The sequence below is a fragment of the Leucopleurus acutus genome, assembly GCF_964270905.1.
Source record: "Leucopleurus acutus genome assembly, chromosome: 17".
Lineage (NCBI taxonomy): Eukaryota > Metazoa > Chordata > Mammalia > Artiodactyla > Delphinidae > Leucopleurus > Leucopleurus acutus.
Window position 1 is genome coordinate 41852424 of NC_139159.1, and position 17543 is coordinate 41869966.

At 40.7% G+C, this 17543-nt stretch overlaps 1 protein-coding gene across 1 annotated transcript in view; it reads right to left on the reverse strand.

Annotated features, from left to right (window-relative positions):
- CDH17 (cadherin 17) overlaps nt 1–17543 on the reverse strand; it is a gene marked incomplete at both ends in the record, with an annotated part of 87892 nt that overhangs the window by 20441 nt on the left and 49908 nt on the right. The gene's annotated exons all lie outside the window — the stretch shown is intronic.

The following is a 17543-nucleotide window of genomic DNA, read 5'->3' on the forward strand; positions in this document are numbered from 1 at the left end:
GGCTCTATTAGTATATATGGTTTTTGCCACATTAAAAATTTTACTATGAAGAAGCATGTATTTCTAAAAATTATGAAATGTATTCACAAATTTGCTAATCTAAAGAATGCTAGTGGAACAGTTCACAACTGCTTACTAAGTTTTCACTATAAATTAAGGTTTCTAAGGGTTAAGAATTCTAATATATGCAATATATAATATATATTATATATATTATATAATATGCAATATATAAAAATAATAAGAAACAACTCTGTATGCAAGGAAAATTGGATATGTTTTTTGTTTTGGAGTTTTTTTTTTTTTTTGGTTAAAAGGGTATGAAGTATGGAGATACATTTTGTTGAGGGAAATAAAAGTGATTTTGCTCTAAAGTAAAACTAGTTATTTCAAAATGGGAAGGAAAAAAAGGACAAACTATGGATATAGGAAGTTAAGAAGAATGAAAGAGAGAAACAGAAAAAGAGAGGGAAAATGAGGAAATCTTGTGTGGCCAAGTTGGCTAAAAATTAAATTGTTATTATAAGGGTTTTAAAATAAGCTTTAATACCAGTAGTATACTTATGTAAAACTAAAACTTAATTTTCTTTCCTCTGTTAAAAGGACAAAGTTTTATTAGATTTACTAATAAATGAGATCTACTCTTAATAAGAAATTTAAACAAAGAATTTTCTTTATCTTTAAAATAACCTGCCTGGAAAGCAAAGATTTTGTGTTTTATCAAAATAATTTTTTGTGTTTTATATCTTTATTATCAGGTCTTTGATTACTTAAGTAAACTGAGTCTTCTCAATATTAAAAGAGCAAAGTTTGGCTCAGAAGTATGTAACTTATTGCATTTGCTCTTGAAATCTTTTATTGTCACTTTGGATAATTAAGTGGATAATTAAGTATTGTTTCATAATGATCTGTGATCCTTTTTAGCCAAGTGTCCAAAACCTTTTGAATTTTTTGGCAAACTTCCTCAAATCAAATTCTAAGTGAAGTCTTTTTGACCTGGAAATAACTTTGGGATTTTCCATAGGGCCTTTGGAAAAATCAGAAAAGATTTCTTCTTTCTCCTTATAAAAAGAGAGATGTGACACTAATTAGGCTTATTTGATATGTTAAATTACATGGGAAAAATCGTCAAACAAGTAATACTGAGCCTTCTTTATGTTATATTTGTATAGATACATGTTATAAGTGTTGCAGAAATGGGATAAAATTCCTGGAAATCTATTATTTCCTGGTATGATGTTATCAGTCATAATTGTAATTATTATCTTAAACATTACATATTACAAAAATAACCAAATTTCCTTGTCAATTCCATTATAATGAATTCTCATCATATCTTTAATAATGGGCATTTTAAGGATTTTGTCATTTACAGATAGTTAATTTTTTTATTCTAATGCTTTTGCAAAAAACGTTCCTATAAAATTGCTTCATCTTCAGAGAAATCCATAAAAAGGACTCTGACAGGTATTCTAGAATAGAGGTTTCTGATCATTTTGTTGTTGTTTTTTTTTTGCGGTACGCGGGCCTCTCACTGTTGTGGCCTCTTCCATTGCGGAGCACAGGCTCCGGACCCGCAGGCTCAGCAGCCATGGCTCACAGGCCCAGCCACTCCGTGACATGTGGGATCTTCCCGGACCGGGGCACGAACCCGCGTCCCCTGCATTGGCAGGAGGACTCTCAACCACTACGCCACCAGGGAAGCCCTCTGATCATTTTAAGATCATAAAACTAAACTGAGTAAGAATTTCCAGAACTAGTGGAAAAACTCGATTCAAACAGAGCAAGTATTAATTACATTGGATTAAATAAAATGAGGAGGATGATTGATTATAATTTGTATGACTTTTAAAACACTGCTGGTTCCTTAATGCTTTGGTTTTCCAGATTTAAAGAAATCTTTTCACTTAAGCAATCTATGACTTACAGCAATTGATACACTATACCTTTGTAAACAAAAATGACATTTTTTTCTACATGATCTTTCCAGAATTTAGAAACTCTTAATGTATTCTTTTCATGGCAATATAGGTAGTCATTCACATAAGTTCAATAAGAATCTGTTCTCCTGTAATGGAACACAACTGGAAACATTGACCATATTACCAAGGCTTGGACTGAATTGTCACATTTGAGAGAGATGTACATAGACTCAGAGAGTACCTTGCTTCCAAGGTTCCAGCAAAGCAATCTTAAAAAGAGCTTATATAGTCAATCACTATTCTTGCTGCACTTATGTAAATAATCAAGGCAAATTTAATGCAAACAAATTAAGTTTTAGTAAGATTATCCTTAAAAAGAATTTTTTTAAAAAACAGGAATAAGTGCTTAAATTTATTAACTGCTTAATAAATTATGTTTGCATCTTTATCTATATTAGATTCTAATCCTGCTAATTATCTTTAAGGATTTGTTATATACCTGTAAACTGGACTGGATCCTGAATTTTTCTACTTTCCTCAAATATCTGGCTACAACTTTCCAAACTAATGTTTCCAGTTTTCTCCCACCCTTCTGAATTGGAATCACTAAGAACAAAGACTGCCCTTGAATCTCCTTGGAAGGGACTATACCAGGTCCTCCTCACTACCCTGATGGCAGCCAAACTTCAGGGTCTTAAACCTTGGATACACATCTCACAGCTGAAGAAGACTCCACCTGACATCTGGTCTTATACAAATGCTGGAAATCTCCAAATCAAATTGACTGGGAAGAGAAGTAGCTGACCCTGAGGTAGATGCTTCCTTCCAAGACACCACGTCAAGACTTCACACTTCAACTGAACAAGAAACTTTTTTTTTCTTTCCCTTTCTTTTACTCTGGCATTAGCCTGGAAAGGTAACACCATCATCTGTATCTTCCAGGCCATTGCTAAGGGAGGTAACCTCTGAAGTTTAAAACAACTACTATTTCAGGCTAGGAGAAAACCTAACTGACATCTAGCTTGAACAGGCAAATGCAACTATCCCTGCAAGTGAATCTATTAACAGTGCCACCTTGGTGGAAGTGATTTGTGTCCCGACAGGATTTATCTTTGTCTGTGGTGGTTGTCATTCTTCTTATGTACGTAGACGGCTGGTACATATCAGGCAATGTCTCTTAGGTTATCTAACTGCTCCCCTAACTGTTCACAAACAAACTGAGACACCTCATTGGTTGACTCCCCTGGATTTACATCATTGAGTTAGAAAGGAATTATCAAGAGGTATTCATGACTCAGGATTCACTTCCTTTAGCAGGGCCATACTTCCCCAGTTAAGAGTATATGTAAATGAGAGAAAAAAAAAGAGTATATGTAAATGAGACTAGATCAGGAACCTTTCCTTAACTCTTGAAAATATTGAAACATATTGAAAAATCCTCTGTTAGAGCAATAGCTGTCCAACAAAAAAATCTTTAGACTTTCTGGCCCAAGTTGTTCTTGATAATAATATAGCCCTTGATTCTCTTTTAGCTGAGCAAGGAGGTGTCTGCACTGTGGCCAACACCACCTGCTGCACCTGGAGTAACACTTCTGGGGAAGCTGAAATTCAGTTCCATAAGATCACTGAGCAAGCCACTCCTCTTGGCTTAAAAGGGTTACTTCTGCCATGGAGTCTTTCTTTGACTTATTTGATTTGATTGGTTTGGGTCTTGGGGACCATGGCTCCAAAGTGCTCTCCAAACATTGGGAATTATCCTGCTTGTTAGAATCAGAGTACTCGCCCTCATGTGCTGTATTCTCTCAAAAGCATTAAATGCAGGGCTTCCCTGGTGGCGCAGTGGTTGAGAGTTCGCCTGCCGATGCAGGGGACACGGGTTCGTGCCCCGGTCTGGGAAGATCCCACATGCCGCGGAGCGGCTGGACCCGTGAACCATGGCTGCTGAGCCTGCGCGTCCGGAGCCTGTGCTCCACAACGGGAGAGGCCATAACAGTGAGAGACCCACGTACCGCAAAAAAAAAAAAAAAAAAAGAAAAAGAAAGCATTAAATGCATGCTCACAACTGCTAACTACCAAGTCTCCCTAAGACTAGAGCATCAGAAAAGAGACAAAGAGAATGACCAACTTAAAAATTGTGAACCTGAAGCTGATGCCTGTGACTATCACAGAGATTAAGCAAAAAAAACATTATGACTTGTGAGTACCACACAGAGGATCGACAGAAGCTGAGAGAACTACAGAGAGGTATGTGATAGTGGCATTTAATGCCTTACATTTTGATCACATCTCTCAGTTAAGCTGAGAGTCTGATCAAAAGGGGAAAATTGTTAAAAAGAAACAGCAGGCCCAAAATGGAGTCACTTGTGCTAAACCCCATGTAAGCAAATCAAAACTTAATAACTAACCTATTGCAGTTTCAATCCCTGCTCCAGGAATGCAACCTTTAACCAGTCAGTCTTGAATTATCTGGTCAGCACTAGTGAGGTAATCCACCCCATAGGCCCTTTTTTTCCCCTTAGGGGGGCAGCCTTGTCTGAAACAATGCATTCTTTGCTAATAAATCCCTTTGTCCGCCCCCTTTCTGCCTTTAAAAAATCTTTTCTTTTCTACAGCTTGGTGGAGCTTCTTTCTAATTGCTAAACGGGATGACACTTGATTTATGAAGTATTTAATAAAGCCAATTTGATCCTTAAGTTTACTCAATTGAATTTTTGTTGTTTAACAATACATATGTTCATATGTGAATCTTTTGGTAGGGGGAGGATATATAGCTTTTGTCAGAGTCTCAAAGGTACCCATGACCTCAAAAAGGATGAAGGAACCAAAGTAAAGCCCAAAAGGCACATTATAGATTATGGGAACTGCACTGTTTTATTCACTCTTCCAGGCCTGGAGGACCCAGGATCTCCTGGTGAGCTGTCAGCTCTTTAACCTGAGTTTATATCAGTTTCTCATCAGTTAAACAAAAATGGTAGTATCCTTTCATGAAGAGAAAAATTGACACATGATTGCATTAGCTTGGCCTGCCCTTCCCCAACATCTGAAAAAATTCTCCCACTCAGTCAAAAATTGACTCAATGCTGTCCTCTCCATATTGGCTTCCCTGGACCTTCCTCTCTATCCACAAATGGGTGAGCTCCATGTCGTCTGTAATCGCATCATACTTAACTCAGGATTCTAATTGTTTGGTTATGTATTCTAGATCCTTATTGACCATGAGCTCTCTGAGGAGAGGAACTGTGTTATATTCTTCTTTGCTTCTCATCACTTCCCTGACATGCAGTGCCCATAGTATATCCATTAGGATAGATAAAAATGAGAAGGCCTTGGTCCTTCTCAAGCCCTCGCAGACTCCAGTGGGAAAGAGATTCTGGAGAAAATCCCCACTCTCTAGAAACCCTCTCCTCCACGTACACACAAACACACACGACATCACAACCCAATTTCTAGTTCAAAAGAAAGTATAATAGAAAGTTTGCCCATATGGAAGAGAAAGAATTAAGTATGAAGACTCAAGGTCATTTGAGATAGAAAATAAGAATCAATTGACTTTTGTTAAAATACAGGATATAAAATTTTGTAAGCTAGCTACGATGTAAAAATGAGGTTTTTCATAGACATAAGCACCCATTGCCCGCAGGGCACAACCCCATGATGACCTCTTGATCACTGCCACGTGGTCTGAAAGGGCCGCTCACCTGGGGGTTTGTGAGGAGGTGTGTGCAAGCTGGAGCATCTGACTTCCAGGGACCCATTCATCATCTCAGGGGATAAGGGCAGGGGTGTCAAACTGAGAAGATCTGGTTGATGGAGCAGGAAGGCAGCGGCCCCCAGAGCAAGCCTGCCGTGCGGATAAAGGACACAGCACTCTGTTCCTTGTGGGTCCAGCCACACCCAAGCTCAGACAGGCAGCACAGCATTCTATGTGCTCAGGCAGAGGATGCACACCCCCCATTCTTACCATCAGGTCCTAAGGCCCCTCCCTGGCTTTTCCATCCCTTCATGTGGTCACCAGAGGTGAGGGGTAAAGAAATGAGATGGTATATCTGCAGAGGTGGAGCAGCCTGTGTTACCAGAACAGAACATGTGAAGCTGAGAGAAGAGAGAGATGACAGAGAAGATATGCATCAAGCTAAGAAGTTGGGACTTTATCCTTGATGAGCAGAGAGAGGTGGTGAGCACAAGACTGACAAGGGGCGGGGATTTGTGTTGTAGAAAGTTAACTCTGGGAGCAGCCATGGGAGGGATGGATTTGAATTCATCTGACCTGGGCAGGGAGACCACTGTCAGTCTCTTGGGAGTCACCCTCCTAGGAGAGGGTGTCAGTGCTCCTGAAACACTTACTGAATGGAAGAATCAGCCTGCCATCAATCAGTCTGCTTAACTTTCACACCAGGAAAAACACTGAACCAAGTTTTCCAGGGATAAAATTAGAAATGGAAGATGCTAAATTTGCAAATGATAATCAGCAGAGTTGAATCAAGGACGAGCCTTGTCAAACCACGTACACTGTCTTTCATGACATGGCAGGTCTGCAAAGCCAGGTCAAGAGACCCTCACGGCCTCTTGGGATTACCTCGGGCCCATCTGGGCAACTTACTCCTCAGGTAAGCTGAAAACACATGCTCATGCCACCATCGCTCTTCTGCATACAACTGCTCAAAAGGTCAAACCCCATGATTTAGATTCAACCTGGAAGCAGAGATAAAGTGCCGAAGGAAAGGAATTGAGACTGGGGATATTTAACATTTACACCAATCATCAGTGATGAGGAAAAAGTGCACATTAGTTTTCCAGATGATACCCTTGCTGGTCAAAAATAAGTCACGTACTAAGAATGAAAAAGAATCAGCCATAATGAAGAAGTGACAAAAATTTGTATAAAAAAAAAATTAAAGCCAAAACAAACCCCTGAATTTCAAGAAAGGGGGTGCCAGGAGAGTTATTGATGAGCCAGGCAGGGCTCAAAGAAATAGGCTTCCTGGCTCCTGACACCTGCTTGGTCCCAAGGGTATGATGATCTACCACACAACAGGCGAGAGCTTGGGGCAGCAGTAAACAGAGAGAGGACAGCGCTTCTAAAACTTGCTTAATCCTAAGCATCACTTGGGGCAAGTGAAACGATAAAAAATGTATATATTGGTCTCTGCCCCTGGCTCCTGACACTGAGCTCCTAAATCCCTTGGAATTTCCCGGATGATAGGAGTGCCTTTTATTCTAATGAGGTGACTCTTGGTGGCTCCTTGGATGGTTTCAGGATGGGGGCTGGTTACCAGAAAGACCAAGCCATGATTAGAAGCTTGGAACTTTCAGCCCCCCCCCCCCACACACACCTGCCCCTGGAAGGGGAGAGGGGCTGGAGATTGAGTTAATGATCAATCATGTCTACATGATGAAGCCTCAGTAAAAATCCCCAAAGTAAGGCCTTCAGAGAGCTTGTGGGTTAGTGAACACATCCATGTGCTGGGAAAGTGGATACACACCCTAACTCCATGGGACAGAAGCTCCTACTCTTGGGGCCCTCCCAGACCTCGCCCTATGTATCTCCTCATCTGGCTGCTCATCTATATCCCTTATCATATCTTTTATTAAATAAAAATTGGTAAATATGTTTCCCTGAGCTCTGTGAGCTGTTCTAGCAAATGATCCAACCCAAGGAGAGAGTCATGGGAACCTCTGATTTATAGCCAGTCAGTCAGAAGTACAGGTGAAAACCTAGGACTTGCAATTGACTTTTGAAGTGGGGTGCGGGGGAGTCTTGTGGGACTGAGCCCTTAACCTGTGGGGTCTGATGCTATCTCCAGGTAGACAGTGTCAGAACTGAGTTAAATTGTAGGACATCAGCCTGGTGTTGGATAATGGCTTGAGGTGTGGAAAACCCACAAACCTGGTGTCAAAAGTGAAGTGTGGTAGTAATGCAAGAGTAAAGGAGAAACACTTTGCAGGCACTAAAATTACTGATTTCCAGGTCCTCCCATAGAGAGGCTGAGTCAGCAGTCCCCAGTGGGCACCATTTGACTCTTGGATTAGACAAGTTTGGTCCCCTTGGCAAGAAGTGAAAACACATCTATCCACAGGCGGAATCCTGGCTTCTGCCCTCACTCTAATTAATTAGAATTAAGATAATGCTGGACATTCATTAAATTGACTGCTACCTGCTGGGGGCTGTGTTAAGAGCTATATATGTATTTTCACACTGAATCTTCCAATGTGCTTATCAAGAAGGTGCTGCCATTTCACCAATGTTTCAGATCAGAAAACTGAGGTCTGAGGTTACAACATTCGGTCAAGGTCGCAGAGCTAGTAAATGGCAATGCCAGGCCCCAACAGAAATCATTTCCTGAAGGGAGTCAGAAGCCTGGGGTCAAGTTCCCAACTCTGCCATCCCTGGGGGACTGACTGTATCTTGCTGTGGGCCTGAACCTCATCTGTACAGCGGGGCTATTTCCGCCTCCCTCAGAGTCAGCGCGAGAAGAAAAGGAGCCTGTGCAGAAGTGCTTCATGAAGCACAAGGGGCTTCAGTTGTGGAGTGTGTGCTCCTCGGTGAATTTTACCTGCGTTAGCACATTTGTAATTCAGATGAACAGGTGCTGATAGAATTGTGATTAAGAAAATATCAGGGAGAGGAGCTTCAAGATGGCAGAGGAGTAAGACGTGGAGATCACCTTCCTCCCCACAGATACATCAGAAATATATCTACATGTGGAACAACTCCTACAGAACACCTACTGAACACTGGCAGAAGACCCCAGACCTCCCAAAAGGCAAGAAACTCCCCACATACCTGGGTAGGGCAAAAAAAAAAAAAAAGAAAAAACAGAGGCAAAAGAATAGGGACGGGACCCGCACCTCTGGGAGGGAGCTGTGAAAGGGGAAAAGTTACCACACACTAGGAAGCCACTTCGCGGGCGGAGACTGCGGTTGGCGGAGCGGGGAAGCTTCAGAGCCACGGAGGAGAGCACAGCAACGGGGGTGCAGAGGGCAAAGTGGAGACATTCCCGCACAGAGGATCAGTGCCGACCAGCACTCACCAGCCCGAGAGGCTTGTCTGCTCACCCGCCCGGGGTGGGCGGGGCTGGGAGCTGAGGCTCGGGCTTTGGAGGTCGGATCCCAGGGAGAGGACTGGGGTTGGTGACGTGAACACAACCTGAAGGGGTTAGTGCGCCATGCCTAGCCGGGAGGGAGTTCAGGAAAAAATCTGGGCCTCCCTAAGAGGCAAGAGACCATTGTTTCAGGGTGCACGAGGAGAGGGGATTCACAGCACCGTCTAAACAAGCTTCAGAGAAGGGTGCGAGCCTCGGCTATCAGTGCAGACCCCAGAGACGGGCATGAGATGGTAAGGCTGCTGCTGCCGCCACCAAGAAGCCTGTGTGCGAGCACAGGTCCCTATCCACACCTCCCCTACCAGGACCCTATGCAGCCCGCCACTGCCAGGGTCCTGTGATCCAGGGACAACTTCCGCGGTAGAACACACGGCGTGCCTTGGGCTGTTGCTACGTCACACTGGCCTCTGCCGCCACAGGCTCTCCCTGCATTTCATACCTCTCCCTCCCCCCGGCCTGAGTGAGCCACAGCCCCCTATTCAGCAGCTCCTTTAACCCCTTCCTGTCTGGGCGAAGAACAGACACCAGAGGATGACCTACATGCAGAGGCAGGTCCAAATCCAAAGCTGAGCCCCAGGAGCTGTGCAAACAAAGAAGAGAAAGGGAAATTTCTCTGTGCAGCCTCAGGAGCAGCAGATTAAATCTCCACAATCAACTTGATGTACGCTGCATCTGTGGAATACCTGATTAGATAATGAATCATCCCAAAATTGAGGTGGTGACCTTTGGGAGCAACTCTAGACTTTGGGTTTGTTGTATGCGACTGACTAGTTTCTGATTTATATGGTTATCTTAGTTCAGTTTTTAGCACTTGTTATCATGGGTGGATTTGTTTATTGGTTTGGCTGCTCTCTTCTTTTTTAAATTTTTTTATTTTAATAATTAAAAATTCTTTTTAGTTTATTAATTTTATTTATTTTTCTTTCTTTCTATTTTTTCTCCCTTTTCTTCTGAGCTGTGTGGCTGACAGGGTCTTGGTGCTCTAGCCAGGTGTCAGGCCTGAGCCTCTGAGGTGGGAGAGCTGAGTTCAGGACATTGGGCCACCAGAGACCTCCTGGCCCCACATAATATCAATCAGCAAGAGCTCTCCCAGAGATCTCCATCTCAACACTAAGACCCAGCTCCACTCAATGACCAGCAAGCCCCAGTGCTGGATACCTCCTGCAGAACAACTAGCAAGACAGGAACACAACTCCACCCATTACCAGAGAGTTTGCCTAAAATCATAAGTCCACAGACACCCCAAAATACACCACTGGACGTGGTCCTGCCCAACAGAAAGACAAGATCCAGCCTCATCCACCAGAACACAGGCACCAGTCCCCTCCACGAGGAAGCTTACACAGCCCACTGAACTAATCTTACCCACTGGGGGCAGACACCAAAAACAATAGGAACTACAAACCTGTGGGCTGTGAAAAGGAGACCCCAAACACAGTAAGTTAAGCAAAGTGAGAAGACAGAGATATATGCAGCAAATGAAGGAGCAAGGTAAAAACCCACCAGACCAAACAAATGAATAGGAAATAGGCAGTCTACCTAAAAAAAAATTCAGAATAATGATAGCAAAGATGATCCAAAACCATGGAAACAGAATGGAGAAAATAAAGAAACCTTTAACAAGGACCTAGAAGAACTAAAGAGCAAACAATGATAAACACCACAATAAATGAAGTTAAAAATTCTCTAGAAGGAAACAATAGCAGAATAACTGAGGTAGAAGAATGGATAAGTGACCTGGAAGGTAAAATAGTGGAAATAACTACTGCAGAGCAGAATAAAGAAAAAAGAATGAAAAGAACTGAGGACAGTCTCAGAGACCTCTGGGACAACATAAAATGCACCAACATTCGAATTATAGGGGTTCCAGAAGAAAAAGAGAAAAAGAAAGGGACAGAGAAAATATTTGAAGAGATTATAGTTGAAAAGTTCCCTAATATGGGAAAGGAAATAGTTAATCAAGTCCAGGAAGCACAGAGAGTCCAATACAGGATAAATCCAAGGAGAAACATGCCAACAGACATATTAATCAAACTATCAACAATTAAATACAAAGAAAAAATATTAAAAGCAGCAAGGGTAAAGCAACAAATAACATACAAGGGAATCCCCATAAGGTTAATAGCTGATCTTTCAGCAGAAACTCTGCAGCCAGAAGGGAGTGACAGGACATATTTAAAGTGATGAGAGGGAAAAACCTACAACCAAGATTACTCTACCCAGCAAGAATCTCATTCAGATTCACTGAGAAATTAAAACATTTACAGACAAGCAAAAGCTAAGAGAATTCAGCACCACTAAGCCAGCCTTACAACAAATGCTAAAGAAACTTCTCTAGGCAGGAAACACAAGAGAAGGAAAAGACCTACAATAACAAACACAAAACAATTAAGAAAATGGTAATAGGAACATACATATCAATAATTACCTTAAACGTATATGGATTAAAAGCTCCAACCAAAAGACATAGACTGGCTGAGTGGATATGAAAACAATACCCATATATATGCTGTCTACAAGAGACTCACTTCAGACCTAGAGACACATACAGACTGAAAGTGAGGAGATGGAAAAAGATATTCCATGCAAATGGAAACCAAAAGAAACCTGGAGTAGCAATTGTCATATCAGACAAAACAGACTTTAAAATAAAGACTATTACAAGAGACAAAGAAGAACACTACATAATGATCAAGGGATCAATCCAAGAAGAAGATATAACAATTGTAAATATTTATGCACCCAACATAGGAGCACCTCAATACATAAGGCAAATGCTAACAGCCATAAAAGGGGAAAGTGACAGTAACACAATAATAGTAGGAGAATTTAACACCACACTTTCACCAATGGACAGATAATCCAAAATGAAAATAAATAAGGAAACACAAGCTTTAAATGATACATTAAACAAGATGGACTTAATTGATATTTATAGGATATTCCATCCAAAAACAACAGAATACACTTTCTTCTCAAGTGCTCATGGAACATTCTCCAGGATAGATCACATCTTGGGTCACAAATCAAGCCTTGGTAAATTTAAGAAAATTGAAATCGTATCAACTATCTGTTCTGACCACAATGCTATGAGACTAGATATCAATTACAGGAAAAAAAAACTGTAAAAAATACAAACACAAGGAAGCTCAACAACACACTACTAAATAACCAAGATATCACTCAAGAAATCAAAGAGGAAATTAAAAAATACCTACAAACAAATGACAATGAATACTCGATGGCCCAAAACCTGTGGGATATAGCAAAAGCATTTCTAAGAGGGAAGTTTATAGCACTACAATTCTACCTCAAGAAACAAGAAAAATCTCAAAAAACAATGTAACCTTACATCTATAGCAATTAGAAAAAGAATAACAAAAAAACCCTAAGTTAGCAGAAGGAAATAAATCATAAAGATGAGATCAAAAATACATGAAAAAGAAATGAAGGAAATGATAGTAAAGTTCAATAAAACTAAAAGCTGGTTCTTTGAGAAGATAAACAAAATTGATAAACCATTAGCCAGACTCATCAAGAAGAAAAGGGAGAAGACTCAAATCAACAGACTTAGAAATGAAAAAGGAGAAGTAATAAGTGATACTGCAGAAATACAAAGGATCATGAGAGATTACTACAAGCAACTATATGCCAATAAAAGGGACAAATTCTTAGAAAAGTACAACCTTCCAAGACTGAGACTGGAAGAAATTAAAAATATGAACAGACATATCACAAGCACTGAAATTGAAACTGTGATTTAAAATCTTCATCAAACAAAATCCCGGGACCCAATTGATTCACAGGCGAAACATTTAGAACATTCACAAACATTTAGAGCAGAGCTAACACCTATCCTTCTCAAACTCTTCCAAAATATAGCAAAGGGAGGAATACTCCCAAACTCATTCTACGAGGCCACCATCATCATGATACCGAAACAAGACAAAGATGTTACAAAAAAAAGAAAACTACAGGTCAATATCACTGATGAACATAGATGCAAATATCCTCAACAAAATGCTAGCAAACACAATCCAACAGCACATTAAAAGGATCATACACCATGATCAAGAGAGGTTTATCCCAGGAATTCAAGGATTCTTCAATATATGCAAATCAATCAATATGACACACCATAGTAACAAATTGAAGGATGAAAAACATATGATCATCTCAATACATACAGAAAAAGCTTTTGACAAAATTCAACACCTATTTATGATAAAAACCCTCCAGAAAGTAGGCATAGAAGGAACTTTCCTCCACATAATAAAGGCCATATATGACAAACCACAGCCAACATCATTCTCAATGGTGAAAAACTGAAACCATTTCCACTAAGATCAGGAACAAGACAAGGTTGCCCACTCTCACCATTATTATTCAACATAGTTTTGGAAGTTTTAGCCATAGCAATCAGAGAAGAAAAAGAAATAAAAGGAATCCAAACTGGAAAAGAAGGAATAAGACTGTCACTGTTTGCAGATGACATGATACTATACATAGAGAATCCAAAAGATGCTACCAGAAAACTACTAGAGCTAATCAATGAGTTTGGTAAAGTAGCAGGATACAAAATTAATACACAGAAATCTCTGGCATTCTTGTACACTAATGATGAAAAATCTGAAAGAGAAATTAAGGAAACACTCCCATTTACCATTTCAGCAAAAAGAATAAAATACTTAGGAATAAACCTACCTAAGGAGTCAAAAGACCTGTATGCAGAAAGCTATAAGACACTGATGAAAGAAATTAAAGACGACACAAACAGGTGGAGAGATATACCATGTTCTTGGATTGGAAGAATCAACATTGTGAAAATGACTCTATTACCCAAAGCAATCTACAGATTCAATGCAATCCCTACCAAACTATCAATGGCATTTTTCACAGAACTAGAACAAAAAATTTCACAATTTGTATGGAAACATAAAAGACCCCAAGTAGCAAAAGCAATCTCAAGAAAGAAAAATGGAGCTGGAGGAATCAGGTTCCCCAACTACAGACTATACTACAAAGCTATAGTAATGAAGACAATATGGTACTGGCACAAAAACAGAAATATAGATCAATGAAAAAGGATAGAAAGCCCAGAGATAAACCCACGCACATATGGTCTCCTTATTTTGATAAAGGATGCAAGAATATACAATGGAGAAAAGAGAGCCTCTTCAATAAGTGGTGCTGGGAAAACTGCACAGGTACATGTAAAAGAATGAAATTAGAACACTCCCTAACACCATACACAAAAATAAACTCAAAATGGATTAAAGACCTAAATGTAAGGCCAGACACTATAAAACTCTTAGAGAAAAACATAGTAGGAACACTCTATCACATAAATCACAGCAAGATCCTTTCTGACCCACCTCCTAGAGAAATGGAAATTTAAAAAATAAAAAAAGAAATGGAACCAAATGAAACTTAAAAGCTTTTGCACAGCAAAGGAAACCATAAACAAGACAAAAAGACAACCCTCAGAATGGGAGAATGTATTTGCAAATGAATCAACAGACAAAGGATTAATCTCCAAAATATACAAGCAGTTCATGCAGCTCAATATCAAAGAAACAAACAACCCAATCCCAAAATGGGCAGAAGATCTAAATAGACATTTCTCCAAAGAAGATATACAGATTGCCAACAAACACATGAAAAGATGCTCAACATCACTAATCATTAGACAAATGCAAATCAAAACTATAATGAGGTATCACCTCACACGGGTCAGAATGGCCATCATCAAAAAATCTACAAACAATAAATGCTGGAGATGGTGTGGAGAAAAGAGAACCCTCTTGCACTGCTGGTGGGAATGTAAATTGATATAACCACTATGGAGAACAGTATGGAGGTTCCTTAAAAAACTAAAAATAGAACTACCATACGACTCAGCAATCCCACTACTGGGCATATACCCTGAGAAAACCATAATTCTAAAAGAGTCATGTACCACAATATTCATTGCAGCATTATTTACAATAGCCAGGACATGGAAGCCACCTAAGTGTCCATCAACAGATGAATGGATAAAGAAGATGTGGCACATATATACAATGGAATAATGCTCAGCCATGAAAAGAAACGAAATTGAGTTATTTGTAGTGAGGTGGATGGACCTAGAGTCTGTCATACAGAGTGAAGTAAGTCAGAAAGAGAAAAACAAATACCATATGCTAACATATATATATGGAATCTAAAGAAAAAAATCCAATAGTTCTGAAGAACCTAGGGGCAGGACAGGAATAAAGACGCAGAAGTAGAGAATGGGCTTGAGGACATGGGGAGTGGTAGGGTAAGCTGGGACAAAGTGAGAGAGTGGCATGGACATATATACACTACCAATTGTAAAATAGATAGCTAGTGGGAAGCAACCACATAGCACAGGGAGATCAGTTTGGTGCCCTGTGACCACCTAGAGGGGTGGGATAGGGAGGATGGGAGGGAGTCGCAAGAGGCAGGAGATATGGGGATGTATGTATATGTAGAGCTGATTCACTTTGTTATACAGCAGCAAATAATACAACAATGTAAAGGAATTATACTCCAATAAAGACGTTAAAAAAAATGAAGAAAATATTAGGAAATAAAAGTAGTCTGGGGCTTCCCTGGTGGCACAGTGGTTGAGAGTCCACCTACTGATGCAGGGGACATGAGTTCGTGCCCCGGTCCGGGAAGTTTCCACATGGCGCGGAGCGGCTGGGCCCGTGTGCCATGGCCGCTGAGCCTGCGCGTCCGGAGCCTGTGCTCCGCAACGGGCGAGGCCACAACAGTGAGAGGCCCGCGTACCGCAAAAAAAAAAAAAAAGTAGTCTACATTGGGATTTTAAATTTTTAGAAAATGATCAACACAATGGTCCTGAAGCAATGGATGGCTTAATGGGGAGGGAATTAGAAGTAAGGCTAAGCTACACGCGAAAAACCACATAATAGAGTCTAATTTATTTAAAATACTGAAAACTGTATGAATACATACATCTGCCAGTGTAAGTACACACATCCTAGGGGCAGTTGGCTAACATCTAGTGTATCCTCATCAAGAATCCACACCTCTGGGCTGGCTGTCACTTAGCATTTGACAGATCCTAATCAGAGATCCACACTCCAGAGGCAGCTTCTACAGTTTTTGAGCTCACACTATCTCAAGCTGCACTAGAAGGTTTGTTAATTAGCAAAGTGATCCTACAAAGAGATTTTGTGATATTAGTGGTATTCAAGACATGCAGTTTGGTTAACAATATAGTATATCTCTTGGTCATTAAATGAACAAGAGTGTGGCATCTGGCTAGTCCAGCAGCTTATAGCCTTCATAGTTCCAGGACGCCAGTTCTGTTGTGTGTATCAACACCTTTTCTGTGGACAGTCAGATGAATCCCCTCAATAGAGTACTGTGCCCACAGTGCCTGAGGGACAGAGAACTGGGACGTCACAAGCCTAAAGCACAAGTTGGATGATGTTTTTTGTCCCAGCTTGTTATTAATTGTACATGGCACAGAATTCAATTATCTATTCAACTCAACCAATGTTTATTGAACCTCCACTATGTGCCAGGCGATATTCTGGACACTTGGAATATAACCACAAACAAAATAAGGATGTGACAAAGTTTTTGGCCAGAGGCCTGCTGTACTGTAACATACCTCCTCGTGTCAAGAGCACGTGGGAGGATACTTCCAGCCCTTACCTACCGCTAATCATCAAGGTTACCAATTTTTCCCTAGAGGTGCCCTTTAGCCACAAATGGTCCAATTAATTTGATTCACAACAAGCCACCATGAAAAATTACTGACATGTGGGACTCATTCATACTGAGATGGACAGGGCTTTATCTTCTCTTAGATGCCTAGAGAGCTCTGGGCCTGTGGGAGAATAGAAGCTATCTGCCCCTACCTCCTGCAAAAAGATCACGTATGTTGCCTGGACCACCCACTGCAAACTCTGAAGATTGGCCTTTCCTTCTGGGTTCTTTGTCTCCATGTAGGCAGCCATGAATAGAGGGGGAAGATGTTACGGCACCTTTTCCAAATGTCAGACTCACACAAAATACTAATGTCTTGAGTAGGTCCACACAAAAACCTCGCAGCTAAAACTCAGCGAGGCCCTTTGTCAGAAGTAGGTTATATAGTCATAATGGTATCAGAATTCTGAGATTCTGCCCCAGGGCTTCCTTCAGCATTAGCACTTTTCTCCCTGTGCTTCTATCTATTTTCTGTGAAATTATTCTGTCTTCATTTTTAGCCTCTACTTCAGCTTTCCTTTATTCTGGGTCAAAACTTTCCTCCAGAGCTTTCTTTTGCAGCCTCCAACACACTGCCCTACAAACCTTCAGCATCCAACCATGTCTGCAAAGTCTCAATTGCTGTAACTCTGACCCCTTTTAATTCTAACTACATTGGATGACAAGCGCTGCTTCCTATTGAGTCATCTGGTAAACGGTTTACATGCTCTAAAGCATAAATGAGGCAGCCATGGAGGAAAGGGTCAAACTTCAGCTGTACACAGTAGGGGATGGG